General features: G+C 40.1%; 1 protein-coding gene and 1 long non-coding RNA gene across 9 annotated transcripts in view; one reads left to right on the top strand and one right to left on the bottom strand.

Moving 5' to 3' along the window:
* The window catches only part of LOC125960952 (uncharacterized), a 275,883-nt gene that overhangs the window by 54,674 nt on the left and 205,684 nt on the right, over window positions 1-15,525 (bottom strand). The window lies entirely within an intron of this gene.
* Window positions 1-15,525, top strand: part of HTR7 (5-hydroxytryptamine receptor 7) — a 94,887-nt gene that overhangs the window by 974 nt on the left and 78,388 nt on the right. The gene's annotated exons all lie outside the window — the stretch shown is intronic.

Raw genomic sequence — 15,525 nt, 5'->3', positions numbered from 1 at the left:
TTAGAAGTTCCACCAGGGGGTCCCTTGTCTTGGTTTTCAGAAGGAAGGGATTTGATCCTCTCTGAACCTGACAAACCCTTGCTGTGAGCCTGAAAGAATCGTTCTTACTTTAAGAAATCAGCGGGAGAAAAGCCACCTTGCTTTCCTGATTGCACAAGGTACTTCTCAGGCCAATAAAAAGACCTAGAATGGCCCCAAAATTGGGGGGTCTACATGTTTTAACGTTGCACCTCTATGATTGCTGATTCTGAGTCACATTCTTTTGGAAGTCTGGTTTTACTGTCTGGCAAGGCTGTCTGTATCCTCCAGGCTTACTGGAGCCTTATTCCCTGTCTGAATGGTTGGTTCTAGCCTTTCATCATATCCCTTGGGAATCTTCTCTTGAGAACTCCCCCACTGGAGTAATTGAAACAGAGGCTGACTGTCTGTCAGGGATGCTGGGGGAAAAAATTCCTGTCTTGGAGGTCAGATTGGAATAGGAGACCTGCAAGGTTTCTTCAGACGGTAGGATTACAAGATTCTGCAGTGGACCTAGTCGTTGGTCCTAGAAATATTGTGCAGTTGACAACTTGAAGTACGGTCCTAATGCTCTGGCAACAAAACAACTCTCTGCTTCTCTGGAGACTGAAATAGTAAAACCTTAATATTCACAGTTGGAGTTTTGCTAGTGTTTTAAAACCAGCACAGGCTGGTATCCTGTTGTGTTTAATGATACAGAGAAACAGTTGCTTATTTTCTTAGTGGACCTACAGAACCTTTAAACGTGTAGACCTTACAGCAAAGGAGAAGTAATTGATGCCTCCACACTTAAAATGAGAGTGTCTCAAAGGATGGTGTAGAACAAAACTGAGGTTTTCCTCCTTTTCCTCCCTGTAAACACTGCTATATTGTGTGTGGGGGTTTTTTTTGTTTGTTTGTTTTGTTTTTTAATATTTAACATGTTGTGCTATTTTACTGCTTGGCCAGGGTTTATAGTTACTGAAGGAAGGGGATATTTTCAGGGAAGAAAAATACATTGTATTTGCATTTAGTTAAAGATCTAGATTATTTTAAAAAATTGATCCTGCCATTTTGTATGTTATGTTAGGAGCTTCTAATAGCAAACAAGGAATTATTTTTAAGAGTAGAGCATGAACTGCATACGTGAGAATATTAGCTCCAAACTTGACAGCTGAAGTTCTGAATGACTGTAGTTAAGCATGACCACAGATATGCATTTACAGTCTGACTGCAGTCTGGCTGTGGCAACAGGAACTGGGAGAGTGCACTCAATATACACAGTAAGTATATGCTTGAATTATAAGCGTAAAAATCCGACTGTTCATCCAACGAAAACGGTGCTTCTTGCATGAATGGAGTCCTTTTAAATGGAACTTAGTGTAATAAAGCGAATAACAATTTCTGCTGCAAGTAATGCATTTATAAGCTTTTTTCATTTCGTAATTGATAAATGATAAACAAACAGCACAGTGTGCTAATTTGTCTCCTAGGATGACCAGGTTTGGGTGGGACCACGCTGAGATTCCTGTACATGAGCTAAAGGTTTTCTTCACTCATGATGCACATGTGACTTAGCAGCAGCAGGAACATCTCCAATATAGAGATGAGGTTAATCCTTTCTTTTTTTTAACATCTTTATTGGAGTATACTTGCTTTACAATGGTGTGTTAGTTTCTGCTGTATCACAAAGTGAATCAGTTATACATATGCATATATCCCCATATCCCCTCCCTCTTGCATCTCCCTCCCACCCTCCCTATCCACCCCTCTAGGTGGTCATAAAGCACCAAGCTGATCTCCCTGTGCTATGCAGCTGCTTCCCACTTGCTATCTGTTTTACATTTGGTAGTGTATATATGTCAATGCCACTCTCTCACTTCATTCCAGTCCCAGCTTACCCTTCCCCCCCTTGAGAATGTCCTCAAGTCCATTCTCTACGTCTGCGTCTTTATTCCTGCCCTGCCTCTAGGTTCTTCAGAACCATTTTTTTTTCTTTTTTTAGATTCCATATATACGTGTTAGCATATGGTATTTGTTTTTCTCTTTCTGAATTACTTCACTCTGTATGACAGACTCTAGGTCCATCCACCTTGGCCAGAGCTTCTAATTTCTTTGTCAACTCTATCCTTATGATTGTCACAAATTGTATTAACATAGGGATGAAGATTCTGTCTCTTAGTTTTTTTATGAGAATTGCCCCATTGGTGAATTCTGCTTAACAGTTATCTTAGAAGATGAATGTGTCATTTATTTAGATAAAATGAAGAATTTATAGCATCGGAAGACACAGATTGCCTTTCTTCCAAGAACACACAGAACTAAAAATGAGAAAAAGGAAAATGCATTTGTTATCGGTTGACTGATAAGGTGCATTATTTCTATTTTTTCTTCAGTTCCATTGTGGAATATGGCCAATGATATAAAAATGTGCTAAGAAAATATGAGAAAAATTTAATCTTCATTCATTCATTTATCCATTCTCTCTCGGGTACCTAATATGTGTTACGCTGTGCTTCGCGCAGCATAAGCAAAGATGAATAATACTATTCTGAGCCCATGCTATGTTACAAGAATTTGGTTACCTGTTGGGCATTTAACCTGTCTAAAATGGAACATTTGATTTTTCTTAACCCCTCCCCACCATGCTGGGTTGCTTTTCCAGCCTTTTCCAATGGAATTTCATGCCCTTCTTCTTCACAGGCTTCAACACTCTGATCCCCACCGTTTATAGATAGTGACCCATGATCATTGAAAAAGTAGCAGCCATTGGATGGAAACTACTTTGTCTTTCCACCACCAAAAGATTTTTCCTGCATCTCTACCCTTTTTATTTCCTTCCAGTTAAAAAACAAGAAGACACTGTATCCCAGCAAAGACCAAACCACCCGCACTTCACATCCTATTCCCTCTCACATTCTGGAGGACTTGGTTTTTCCCTTGAGTCCTCATCTCTTCTTTGCCTTCAGTGTTGCCTCTCAACAGGGTCAAGCTTGATATTCCTTTTTTTTTTTTTTTTTTTTTTTGCGGTACGCGGGCCTCTCACTGTTGTGGCCTCTCCCGTTGCGGAGCACAGGCTCCAGACGCGCAGGCTCAGCGGCCATGGCTCATGGGCCCAGCCGCTCCACGGCAGGTGGGATCTTCCCGGACCAGGGCACGAACCTGTGTCCCCTGCATCGGCAGGCGGACTCTCAACCACTGCGCCACCAGGGAAGCCCTTGATATTCCATTTTTAAGAACTCCTTCTTTGACTTCACTCCTCCCTCCAGTTACTGCTCCACCTCACAGTTAAGCTGCTCAAAGAACTGTGACCACAACCTGACTTTATTTCCTTACTCCTCAGATAGGTGCGTTTGACCCTCACTAGGTCTGCTGTAATACTTTAACTGGCCTTCCTGATTCCACTTCTGTCCAGTCTTCATCCATCGCCTATGAAGAAGCTAGAATGATCTATTTTTTTAAAAATGGTTTTAAGTGAGATAACATTTCCCTGTAGTGAAATGCACAGATATTAAATGTACATTTTGATGAGTTTTGACAAATGTATGTACCCATGTAACCAACACTCCAAATAAGATATAGAATATTTTGTCATCCCGGAAAGTTTCCTTGTGCCCTTTTTAGAATAATCTTTAAACAATAGAAGTCAAATTATCTTTTATATACAGTTTAAAAATATGCAAAACAGTTCTATATATTGTTTAGGTGAACTGACATAAGGAGTCAAAGTATAAAATAGTTCAGAGGAATGGTGAGCACCAAATTCATGAGAGTAGTTATCTCTGGTGGGGTGGGTGGAGGTGTAACCAGGGAGTAACATACATATCAATGATATCGGTCATACTTTGTTTCTTAACCTTGATGCTTGATACAGTCTTGTTATCCTGCATATAACTTTCTGTACTTACGAAATACATTTTCAAACAATTTTTTGAAATACATACAGAAAAGTGAGCAATCCTAAATGTAGAGCTTGATGCATTTCCACTAAGTGAACCCATGGAGGTATTCTGCAGCTAGATCAAGAAATTGAACATCACCAACCTCCTAGAGGTCCCCTCTTGCTCTTCTCCAGTTTCTAATACTCCCAAAGATAACCATTGTCCTGACTGTTAGCATCATAGATTAGTTTTTCTTGGACAAAACCTCATAAAATGGCATCATATAGTGTGTACTCTTAAATCTGGCATCTTTTGCTCAATAATAATGTCTGCTGTGCGATTCATCCATAGTTTTTAGCCTGTCAATGTTTTATTCATTTATTTTTGCTGAGTAGTATTCCATTTAATTTGCTTATCAGTTCACTTGTAGATGGACATTTGCATTGTTTCCATTTTCTATATATCACTAACAGTGCTTCTATAAATATTTATTTATGTCATCCTGTGTACATATTGTCATTCCTTTTGGGTAAATATAACACTGGATTATAAGGTACCTTATTGAATTTTAATTCTATATACCCCCCTGACATCTTTTGTGTTATTGTCATGCATTTTAATCTACATATTTTAAAAACCTATTAGATATTATCTTTATTGTTATTTTAAGCAGTCAGTATTCATTCTTATTTACCCACATGGTTACCTTTTCCACTGCTCTTTATTTTTTCCTATATTATCATGCCTTCGTCTGGGATCATTTTCTTATGCCTGTTAGACTTTCATTAGCATTTTTTAAAGTGAGGGTTTGCTGGTGACAGATCCTCTCAGTTTTTACTTATCTAAAAATGTCTTAATTTTACTATCATTTTGAATGATATTTTCTCTAAGTATGGAATTCTATGTTTGAGTTTTTGTTCAGCACTTTAAAACATTATTCCATTATCTTCAGGCTTCCATCATTTCTGTTGAAAAATTAGTCATTTACCAACATTGTTATTACTTCTTTGAAGATAATGTGTCTTTTTTCCTCTGGCTGCTTTCAGGATTTTCTTTTTGTCTTTAGTTTTTATACATTTTTCTGTGATGTCCCAAGGTTTGGCATTATTGATTATTTTCTGTTGTTTATTTGCTGTCAACCCTGCTGAGGTTCTTAGTAACTTTTGTATTTGTGTATTGATATCGCTAATCAGTTTGCTAGTATCTCTTTAAATACTTTTACTATCCTCTTCTTTCTTCTTCTACGTCTTCAAAGTTACATAATTTAGATTGTTTTACTTTATCACACATGTATCTTACACTCTCTTCTTTTCTTTTCCATTTTATATTTTTCTCTGTTCTTCAGCTTTGAAAAATTTTGACCTACCTTCCAATTTATTAATCATCTCTTCTGCTCTGTTTAATAGGTTGTTTGCTCTTATCTATTGAGTTCTTAATTTTAGAGTATTAGAAATTATATTTGATCTTTATTTTTTATTTTTTGCATTTGATCCTTTTTATTGATTCTAACTCTCTGGTGAAATTCTTTGCCTTTTCACTGAATTTCTCCAACTTGCTATTTTACTTCTGAGCATATTAATCATAGTTAGACTCTTTTTCTACCAACTCTAATATCTGAATCACTAGTGGTTTCTTTGTGTGTGATCTCTTCCCCCCCCACCCCGCCCTCAGCTCTGGGTTTTTGCTTTGTGTCTTGGCATGCTTAATAAACTTTAATTGTATACTCAACATTTTGTATGAAAAACTGTGGATGTTGTATATGATGTTATTCTACTCCAGAGAAAATAGCTTCTAGGCAGGCATATTGGGGGACTGATTATTGTAATCTAGTTAGGGACTTAGCTGACTGTAGGCTTTGTTTTAGTTTTGATAAAGCTGTGTCTGCCACTGGCCAATGCCTCTTTCTAGGGTGTAGCTTTCTTGGAACTTCGGCTAAGAGCATAGGGGGTTCTCAATGACTTCTCCCCTTGGCTAGTTCAGAACTCTTGTTTCTTTCTCTCCTTAGCAGTGTGAGACTATCAAAACTCTCACTGAAAGTTTTTTTGGGAGATTTCTCCTTGGCTTCTTAGCCTCCTGCCCTGCACAGCTTCAGAATTCAGCAAATGTCTTGAGAGGAATACCAGCCAAGTGTTGGGCATAGTTTTCTGTTCCTTCCTTCTTATTTGGATCTTGGCATCTCAAGTCTCTAATTTTTGTTTTTCTTTCCTCAAGAGACTACCAGAATTTCTTCTGGTATTTTTGCCTCTTAATAGCATTTCTGTTGAGGCTTTTTGCCTGGATCCTCAGCTCCTTACCCCTCACCTAGTTTAGGCAAATGTCCCAAGGGAAAGAGTGGCTGCAGGATTTTGGCTCATCTCTTTGTGGTTCTCTCATTTCTAGGATTTTGTCCCCTCCACTCCTGGTTTTCTCAAAAACTCTGTTATGCCTTTAGGCAGGTGTGTGTGTTTGTGTGTGTGTGTGTGTGTGTGTGTGTGTGTGTGTGTGTATTTGTGCTTTATCCAGCTTTTCTAGTTGTTTTCAGCAGAAGCATTGGTCTGAAGCATTAAGCAACCCCATCATAGGTAGAAGTGGATGTGTGCCTGAAAGATTTTAAATGTATGCAGATATAGAAATATAATGATGTAAATTTTGTGCTTAAAACCCTTCATTGGCTTTTCATTTCACTAGGAATACAATTCAAAGTCTTTAGCACACCTACAAGGTCCCTGATTTATTCCTCCCTTACTTCCCAACAACATTTTGTACTGTATTTCACCTTGCTTTCCATAGTATAGTCATATTGACCTTTTTCAGTTTCTCCATCATGCCAAATTCTTCCTACATCAGGCCTATTCCATGTAAGCCCACCAACTAATATATTTGCAATACTATGATTTCATGTCTGGAGTTCTGTTCCCTAATACATGTTTTTTGATCCCAACTTGGATAGCTTAAAAGTGTTAAACCCTCTAAGATGGCAACAATTAAAATGTCTGAAAAATACCAAATATTGGCAAGGATGTAGAGCAGCGGGAACTTTCGTACGTTACTAGTGGGACTGTGAATTGGTGAACAACTTTGAAAATAGTTTGCCATTATCATGTAGTGTTGACGCTACATACACCCTATGATTCTGGGATTCTATTATTTTACCACTAGGTATATGTCAGAGAGACTCTTGTCACCAAAAGTCTTGTACAAGAATATTTATAATATCCACAAATTTGAAACTCCCAAACTTGAAATAATATATAAGTGTATCCGTAGTAGAATGGATAAGTCAATTGTGGAACATTCACAGAATAGAATACTATTGAGTAGTGGTTCTCAAACTTGAGCATGCATCAGAACTATCTGGAGGACTTATTAAAACACAGATTACTGGACCCCATTCCAAGAGTTTCTGGTTCAGTAAGTCTGGGGTGGAGCCCAATTATTTGCATATTTTCATTTAAACAAATTCCCCAATGATTCTGATGCTCCTGGTTTGGGGACCTTACTTAGAAAACTGTTGCTATATAGCAATGAAAATTGTTGTAGTAAAATGAATCTCACAAAGTAATGTAAACAATTTTTTATTATAAAATTTTTGAAACTTATTTAAGAGTCAAGCGTATAGTATAAAGGGCCTAATCTATCCATCGCCTAGCTTCAACAGTGATGAATTTATGACCACCGTATTCAAAGTATACTTTGCAACTCCTCCTTCCTCACAGTATTTTAACTCAGATGTCAGACATCATGTAATTTCACCCATAAATTCTTTGGGGCCACAAACATAATGCTGAGCAGAAGAAGTGGAGTCCAGAAGAACACATGATTCCATTCATATAAAAATGAAAGAAACAACATTGTTTAGAGACATACATAAGTGTAAATATCGTAAAGAAAAGGAAGGAAGTATGCATCAGGAGAACAAGGATAGTAGTTAATTACTTCTGGGTGGGAAGGAGGGGTGCTGTGATCAGAGAGGTGTGCTTTTGAGGTGGTGTAATGTTTTATCTCTTGCCTGTAGAGGTAGTTACATGAGGGTTCCCTTTAAAAATTACTATTAAAATATTCATGTATATTTTAGGCACTTTCCTACATATGTATTTTGTTTTACATTAAAGGGACAGGAGTATTTATTTGATGACATCTTGTGAGGTGTATATGGATTTACATCAGATGTATGGTTAATCTGAGCGGATACAGTTATTGTTTTAATGCTCTCAGCATCCATTAGTTTTTAGCCTCATGTTTGAGGGCAGGGGTCATTTTTGGGTTGTCCACAGTTACAGGAACTCCTGTGGCTAACTTGCAAGAGCCATAATCTTGAGTTCTGACTGGTGTCTGGCTGAAGCCTTGCTTCCTTGCCAGGTTCTATGACTCATTTGCTTCGATGATCTGAGTTCTGCTCTTGGCCTTAATTCTGCTGTGATCAGCAGTGCAGGGTGCATTCTGGTTTCTCTGGATCCCCTTTATCTTTGAAGGAAGTCATCCTTGCTCATCTCTAAAATTAATTTTCAGCTTGTATATACACTTTAAGAGTTGATAGAATCCTCTTCTTTCTGTCTTTTTCTCCATCTTGTCACCTGGGCTGTGAGTATGGTGGCTAGAGCTCTGGCCTTCATCTTGGTCAAGACAGACAACCAGAGCCACACTTGGGAAGGAGAAGCAGTGCACCGGGAGGGTAGCCGGGATTCTGGAGGACTGTGGACTCCACAGGATTGCGGGACTCTGACTTCTTACTGATGGATGAACAGATACCATCATGTTGTCTGTCATAACTGCTAAACCTAAGTGCCAGTTTCTTACCTTATGTGCTTATCCTTCACACCATTGTCCATATACACTTCCTAAAACATCATTGTGAGGTGTCACTGTGTCATTCTCCTTTAGGAATAACAACTACCATTTTTGAGGGTCTTTTGTGCTACATAAATTTCTAGAGATTCACATAATATCTCATTTAATCTTCACAACACCTTTGTAAGGGCATTTATTGAGGCCTGTGCTGTCATTGAGGTCGGCTGGCCAAAGGTATAGGAGACAGAGTGTGAACATTTTAAATCCCATTCTGTAGATGAGGAAGCTGAGGGAACACACACACTGTATGTGGCAGGAACACCATCTGAATCAAAAGCCCATATGTGTTCCTCTACATCATTGTAGCCATTGTCTGCTATATAAAGAGAACATTGTTAAGATAGCATTCAAGGCCTCTTGTGACTTGACGCAGCCTTCTTTATAGCCTCAATCTGACTAATCCCATCATAGGCATCCTCCCTTTTAACAAGATGTCAGAACAGAACTAATGTTCTTACCCCCCAAACTTCTTCCTCTTCCAAGGTTCCCATCCCAATAAGTGGCATCAGGCTGCACCCATTTGCTTTGCTAGACATTTAGGTATCACTTTTGAAACTTTCCACCCAGCCCTCCCCTGTCACCAGTGCATCGCCAAGTCCTGCTCACTGTCCCTTCACTTTTCTTCTCCCCAGTCCCAGCGCCAGACACTCAAGCCAAGCCTCTGCCATCTTTCACTTGGACCATGTGAAGTAGCCTCCCAGGGCTTTCGCGTATCTACCCTTGCTGCACATTAATGCAGAGTGTGTAACCTTAGCTGCACGTTAGAATCACCTGGGCAATGCTCGGAGCCCATCTCTGGAGATCCTGATGTAATTGGTCTGGGTGGACCTTGGCATCAGTATCTTTGAAAATATCCCCCAGATGATTCTAATGTGTATTCAGCCAGAGGGAGAAGCCCTGAGTTAGCGTGATCTTGTAAAAATGCAAATGCGATTCTATCCATGGTTCCCAAAGTTTACTTGCACATTAGCATCACCTAGGAATCTTCAAAAAATTCCAAAGCCCATACCCAGGCCATACACAAACCCAACTGATGCACAGTCTCTGGGGGTGAGACTCATGCATTATATTCTGGAAGCTCCCTAGGTTAACCCAATGTGCATACAGGTCTGGGCGCTGCTGAACTATGCTGTTCTCCTCTTCAAACTCTTTAATGGGTTAATGAGTTCCCCTGCTCTTGGGATAAGATCCTAAAATTTTAATATGATTTAAAAGATCTTATAATCTGACTTCTGCCTATCTCACTAGATCAGGGGTTGGCAATTTTTTTCCACAAAGAGCTAGATAGTAAATATTTTAGGCTTGTATGCCATATAGTCTCTGTCGCAGCTCCCCAACTCTGCCACTGTAGTGTGAAAGCGGCTATAGACAATATGTAAATGTACGGGCATGGCTGTGTTCCAGTAAAACTTTATTTATGGCTACTGTAATTTGAATTTCATAAGATTTTCACAATGTTATTAAATATTAGTCTTTTTAATTTTTTTCAACTATTTAAAAATATGAAAACATTCTTAGCTGGTGTGTGTGGGGAGGCTATACAAAAACAGGAAGGGACCAGATTTAACCCTGCTGGAGTTTGCCGACTTCTGCCAAAGATTCTGTTCAAGTCAGTTCAATTCTCTAACTATCCTGTAGGTCGTCTCTCTTCCTCCCCTGCCCCCCTTCTCCCCGCCCCCATATTCTGGCAACTCTGAGCTTGTTTCTATTCCTTGAGATTTTGCAATTCAGGGACTTCACAAGTCTTTTTATTGCCTACTCCCCACCCCACCTTGCTGACACACTTATGTGCCTCTTGGGCTGGTTCATTCTTATCACTCTTCAGACAGGTCCTCAACTAGATGTTACTGCCTCATGGAAGCATTCCAAGAATCCCCAGACTATCTTAGACAGTCTTATAACTCCCTGCATGTTTTCTTTCTTGCACTCACCTCAATTTGTAATGACTGGTTTGTGAAATTAATTGTAATGGATTCATGATTTGTGGGGTCATCCATACAGCAGGCATGGTAGGACCAGGGTCTCCCTTGTTGGAGACTGAATCCCCAGCCCCCAGCATAGTACTTGGCACATAGTAGGTGTTCAGTTAATCCGTGTGGATTGACTGAGGAAGGAAGGAAGGAAGAGAGGGAAGGTGGGTGCCTCTGATTCCCAAATGTCTGGCCTTGCCTTCTTTTTTTTTTTTAACTTTTTTTTTTTTTTTGCGGTACGTGGGCCTCTCACTGCCGTGGCCTCTCCCATTGCGGAGCACAGGCTCCGGATGCGCAGGCTCAGCGGCCATGGCTCACGGGCCTAGCCGCTCCGCGGCATGTGGGATCTTCTCAGATCGGGGCATGAACCCGTGTCGCCTGCATCGGCAGGTGGACTCTCAACCACTGCGCCACCAGGGAAGCCCTGGCCTTGCCTTCTTATTCTCCAGCTTCTTATGAAATATTCTTCTTGGTGAAGTTTTTTAGGGAAACCAAATTAGAGTCAGGAGATTGTATAATGAAACAGAAGCAGCGTGGAGGCAATGGGACAGTCCCAAGGGGTCGTCCCATCAAGGCATAGTAGGCTGGTGAGTCACTTTCTGCTCTCCACGTGGGTGAGGAACACTGACATAAACAAAGCCCTAGTGATGCAAAAGATTTAGCAGCTTAGAGCCAGGAGTCAGCTCTTTATTGTCATCATTGCTGTGCCATGAAGCAGGGTGAAAAGGCAGGCAAAATTAAGCAAAAATCCCAGGTCCTTTTCGTTTCAATGAACAAAACATATTTCGACCAAGCTCATGCATCCCAGAAGGAAAGCCATAGGTGTCAGGCATGAAGGAGATAACCCAAGTAGGGAAGCACAGTAACTGACAGTCGCAATATCATTTATTGAGCACGTACTATGTGCCGGGCCCAGTGCCACGGGATTTATGTGATGCATCTCATTTCATCCCCATGACCACTCTGTGGTTACTCTCATCCCTGCTACTCCTGCAGGGTGAGGAAAGGGAGGCTGAGAGAGGTTAAGCAACTTGCCTAAGAGCACACAGGGGGAAAGCAGTGAATCCTGCTTGGCTGAGGGAAGGTCTGACTCCAGCTCAGAGGGCTGTTGGCTTTGTGAACATCATCTCTGAACCATGTCAAGTGATAAGTGTTTTCTCCTGCTGTTCAGACAGGACAGTGATGATGTTAATAATTATTATTATTATATTCATATCAGTCCGTAGTCTCTTATCTAATATCCTTGGGGCCAGGTGTGTTTTGTCACATTTTTCTCTAGTGTTCATCCGTGGTATCTCCCACTCCAGTCCATCTGTTAGCTTTGGGGTTATGGTCAAGGTGAGGTCGCTGTGGAATGTTAAGATCCACATCTTCATAGTTTTAAGTTAGATGAGTAGGAGGTCCTAACAAAGAGGCCAAGTGTATATACGTGTGTGTGTGTGTGTGTGTGTGTGTGTGTGTGAGAGAGAGAGAGAGAGAGAGAGAGAGAGAGAAGAGGGGTGGAGAGAGGGTTAGGTAGGTGGTGGGGATATGGATGGAGAGAGAGAAAGAGAGGGAGGGGAGGTGAGAGGGAGAGAGAGGACACATGGGCGAGCAAGCTAGAGGAGATGGTGGGGGTGAGATTTATTTACTAAGCAAACCCTTGTTGTTTGCCTACTGGGTATTTAAGTACTGTGGGGATACAAAGCTGAATGAAGACGCAGCCTCGTCCTCAAGAGGTTATCTAGTTGAGCCTAAATTAAGATTATTTTATTCACACACCAGAAAATTTGGACCTTTAACAAGTTAGGTTGTACATGTTGCTTTGCAGTCAATCCCTGTGCGATATGACCTTTCTTGAAAGAGTTTATGAGTCATTTAGCTTCTGTTTGCAAACAATTGGCTAGTTTGAGCACTTCCATCAATAAAACCCCCAGTACTGTATGGTCTGTTTTTGAACAGCCTTTCTGTGCCTGGAGAGTTCTTGTTAAGGACTGCTGCAAAACGAGGACTGCTAGGTCAGAGCTAAGCGCTCATGCTTCTGATGTTGCCTGTTGAAGTACAGGATGCCAGCCTCTGGGGGCTGAGCAGCTGTGGGACTTTGGGGGAACATCTCCAGTGCATCTATTTGGGGAGCTTATTTTTGCCCATTTAGCCAGTTTGTATTCTCACTTTCATCCTGGCCTCTGTTCTGATTCAAATTCTGTATTTCTGGGCATTCTGATAATATTTCCCAATCTTTCAAAGAGAGGCAGCTGGATAGCTTTCTTCCTTCCAAATGGTTCTTTCATGTGGAGCATCAGGCAGAACCGTCCACCTAAAGGGGGCTATCAATATTTATAGCCTATCATGGGGAGACTGAAATGGCATGCTTCAATCCATCTAGAATCAATCCAGCCCAGCTGCCTGAATATTTCAGAATTGTATTTTGGGAGATGTATGTTCTATACGTTAGGTTTGAAAAAGTCTCTGATATTCTCAAGAGAAGTCTTTGCAGATTCTCCCGTTTAATAAACAGATTACCTCACGATTTTATACTTGATAGTTTTCTGAATACTGCCAGGCTCCTACCACTCTGGCTTCCTTTCTGGGTCACAAAGGTGATAGTCCTTTGTTAGCAATTTCTTATTTTTTTTTTTGTATTTTATTTATTTTTTTATACAGCAGCTTCTTATTAGTTATCCATTTTACACATATTAGTGTATATATGTCAATCCCAATCTCCCAATTGATCACAACACCCCTCCCCCGCTGCTTGCCCCACTTGGTGTCCATATATTTGTTCTCTACATCTGTTTCTCTAATTCTGCCCTGCAAACAAGTTCATCTGTACCATTTTTATAGGTTCCACATATATACGTTAAATACGATATTTGTTTTTCTCTTTCTGACTCACTTCACTCTGTATGACAGTCTGTAGATTCATCCACGTCTCTACAAATAACCCAATTTCATTCCTTTTTATGCCTGAGTAATATTCCATTGTATATATGGACCACGTCTTCTTTATCCATTCATCTGTCAATGGGCATTTAGGCTGCTTCCATGACCTGGCTATTGTAAATAGTGCTGCAATGAACACTGGAGTGCATGTGTCTTTTTGAATTATGGTTTTCTCTCGGTATATGCCCAGTAGTGGGATTGCTGGGTCATATGGTAACTCTATTTTTAGTTTGTTAAGGAACCTCCATACTGTTCTCCATAGTGGCTGTATCAATTTACATTCCCACCAACAGTGCAAGAGGGTTCCCTTTTCTCTACACCCTCTCCAGCATTTCTTGTTTGTAGATTTTTTGATGATGCCCATTCTAACTGGTGTGAGGTGATACCTCATTGTACTTTTGATTTGCATTTCTCTAATAATTAGTGATGTTGAGCAGCTTTTCATGTGCCTCTTGGCCATCTGTATGACTTCTTTGGAGAAATGTCTATTTAGGTCTTCTGCCCATTTTTGGACTGGGGTGTTGGTTCCTTTAGTATTGAGCTGCATGAGCTGTTTATATATTTTGGAAATTAATCCTTTGTCCATTGATTCGTTTGCAAATATTTTTTTTCTTAATTTTTTTTTTTTTTTTGCAGTATGCAGGCCTCTCACTGTTGTGGCCTCTCCTATTGCGGAGCACAGGCTCCGGAAGCGCAGGCTCAGTGGCCATGGCTCACAGGCCTAGCTGCTCCATGGAATGTGGGATCTTCCCAGACTGGGGCACAAACCCATGTCCCCTGCATCGCCAGGTGGACTCTCAACCACTGCGCCACCAGGGAAGCCCCGTTTGCAAATATTTTCTTCCAATCTGAGGGTTGTCTTTTCATCTTGTTTGTAGTTTCCTTTGCTTTGCAAAAGCTTTTAAGTTCCATTAGGTCCCATTTGTTTATTTTTGTTTTTATTTCCATTACTCTTGAGGTGGATCAAAAGAGATCTTGCTGTGATTTATGTCGAAGAGTGTTCTTATGTTTTCCTTTAAGAGTTTTATAGTATCCAGTCTTACATTTAGGTCTCTAATCCATTTTGAGTTTATTTCTGTGTATGGTGTTAGGGAGTGTTCTAATTTCATTCTTTTACATGTAGCTGTCCAGTTTTCCCAGCACGACTTATTGAAGAGACTGTCTTTTCTCCATTGTATATCCTTACCTCCTTTGTCATAGATTAGTTGACCATAGGTGCGTGGGTTTATCTCTGGGCTTTCTATCCTGTTCCATTGATCTATATTTCTGTTTTTGTGCCAGTACCATGTTGTTTTGATTGCTGTAACTTTGTAGGATAGTCTGAAGTCAGGGCGTCTGATTCCTCCAGCTCCGTTTATTTCCTTCAAGACTGCTTTGGCTATTCGGGGTCTTTTATGTCTCCATACAAATTTTAAGATTTTTTTGTTCTAGTTCTGTAAAAAATGCCATTGATAATTTGATAGGGATTGCATTGAATTTGTGGATTGCTTTGGGTAGTAGTCATTTTTACAATATTGATTCTTCCAATCCAAGAACATGGTATATCTCTCCATCTGTTTGTATCATCTTTAATTTCTTTCATCAGTGTCTTATAGTTTTCTACATACAGGTCTTTTGTCTCCCTAGGTAGGTTTATTCCTAGGTATTTTATTCTTTCTGTTGCAGTGGTAAATGGGAGTGTTTCCTTAATTTCTCTTTCAGATTTTTCATCATTAGTGTATAGGAATTCAAGAGATTTCTGTACATTAATTTTGTATCCTGCAACTTTACCAAATTCATTGGTTAGCTCTAGTAGTTTTCTGGTGGCATCTTTAGGATTCTCTATGTATAGTATCATGTCATCTGCAAACAGTGACAGTTTTACTTCTTCTTTTGCAATTTGTATTCCTTTTATTTCTTTTTCTTCTCTGATTGCTGTGGCTAGGACT

The sequence above is a fragment of the Orcinus orca genome, chromosome 14 (assembly GCF_937001465.1).
Source record: "Orcinus orca chromosome 14, mOrcOrc1.1, whole genome shotgun sequence".
In the NCBI taxonomy this organism is placed as follows: Eukaryota; Metazoa; Chordata; class Mammalia; order Artiodactyla; family Delphinidae; genus Orcinus; species Orcinus orca.
Note: the sequence above shows the minus strand (reverse complement) of the source record. Positions and strands in the feature narration are given on the sequence as shown.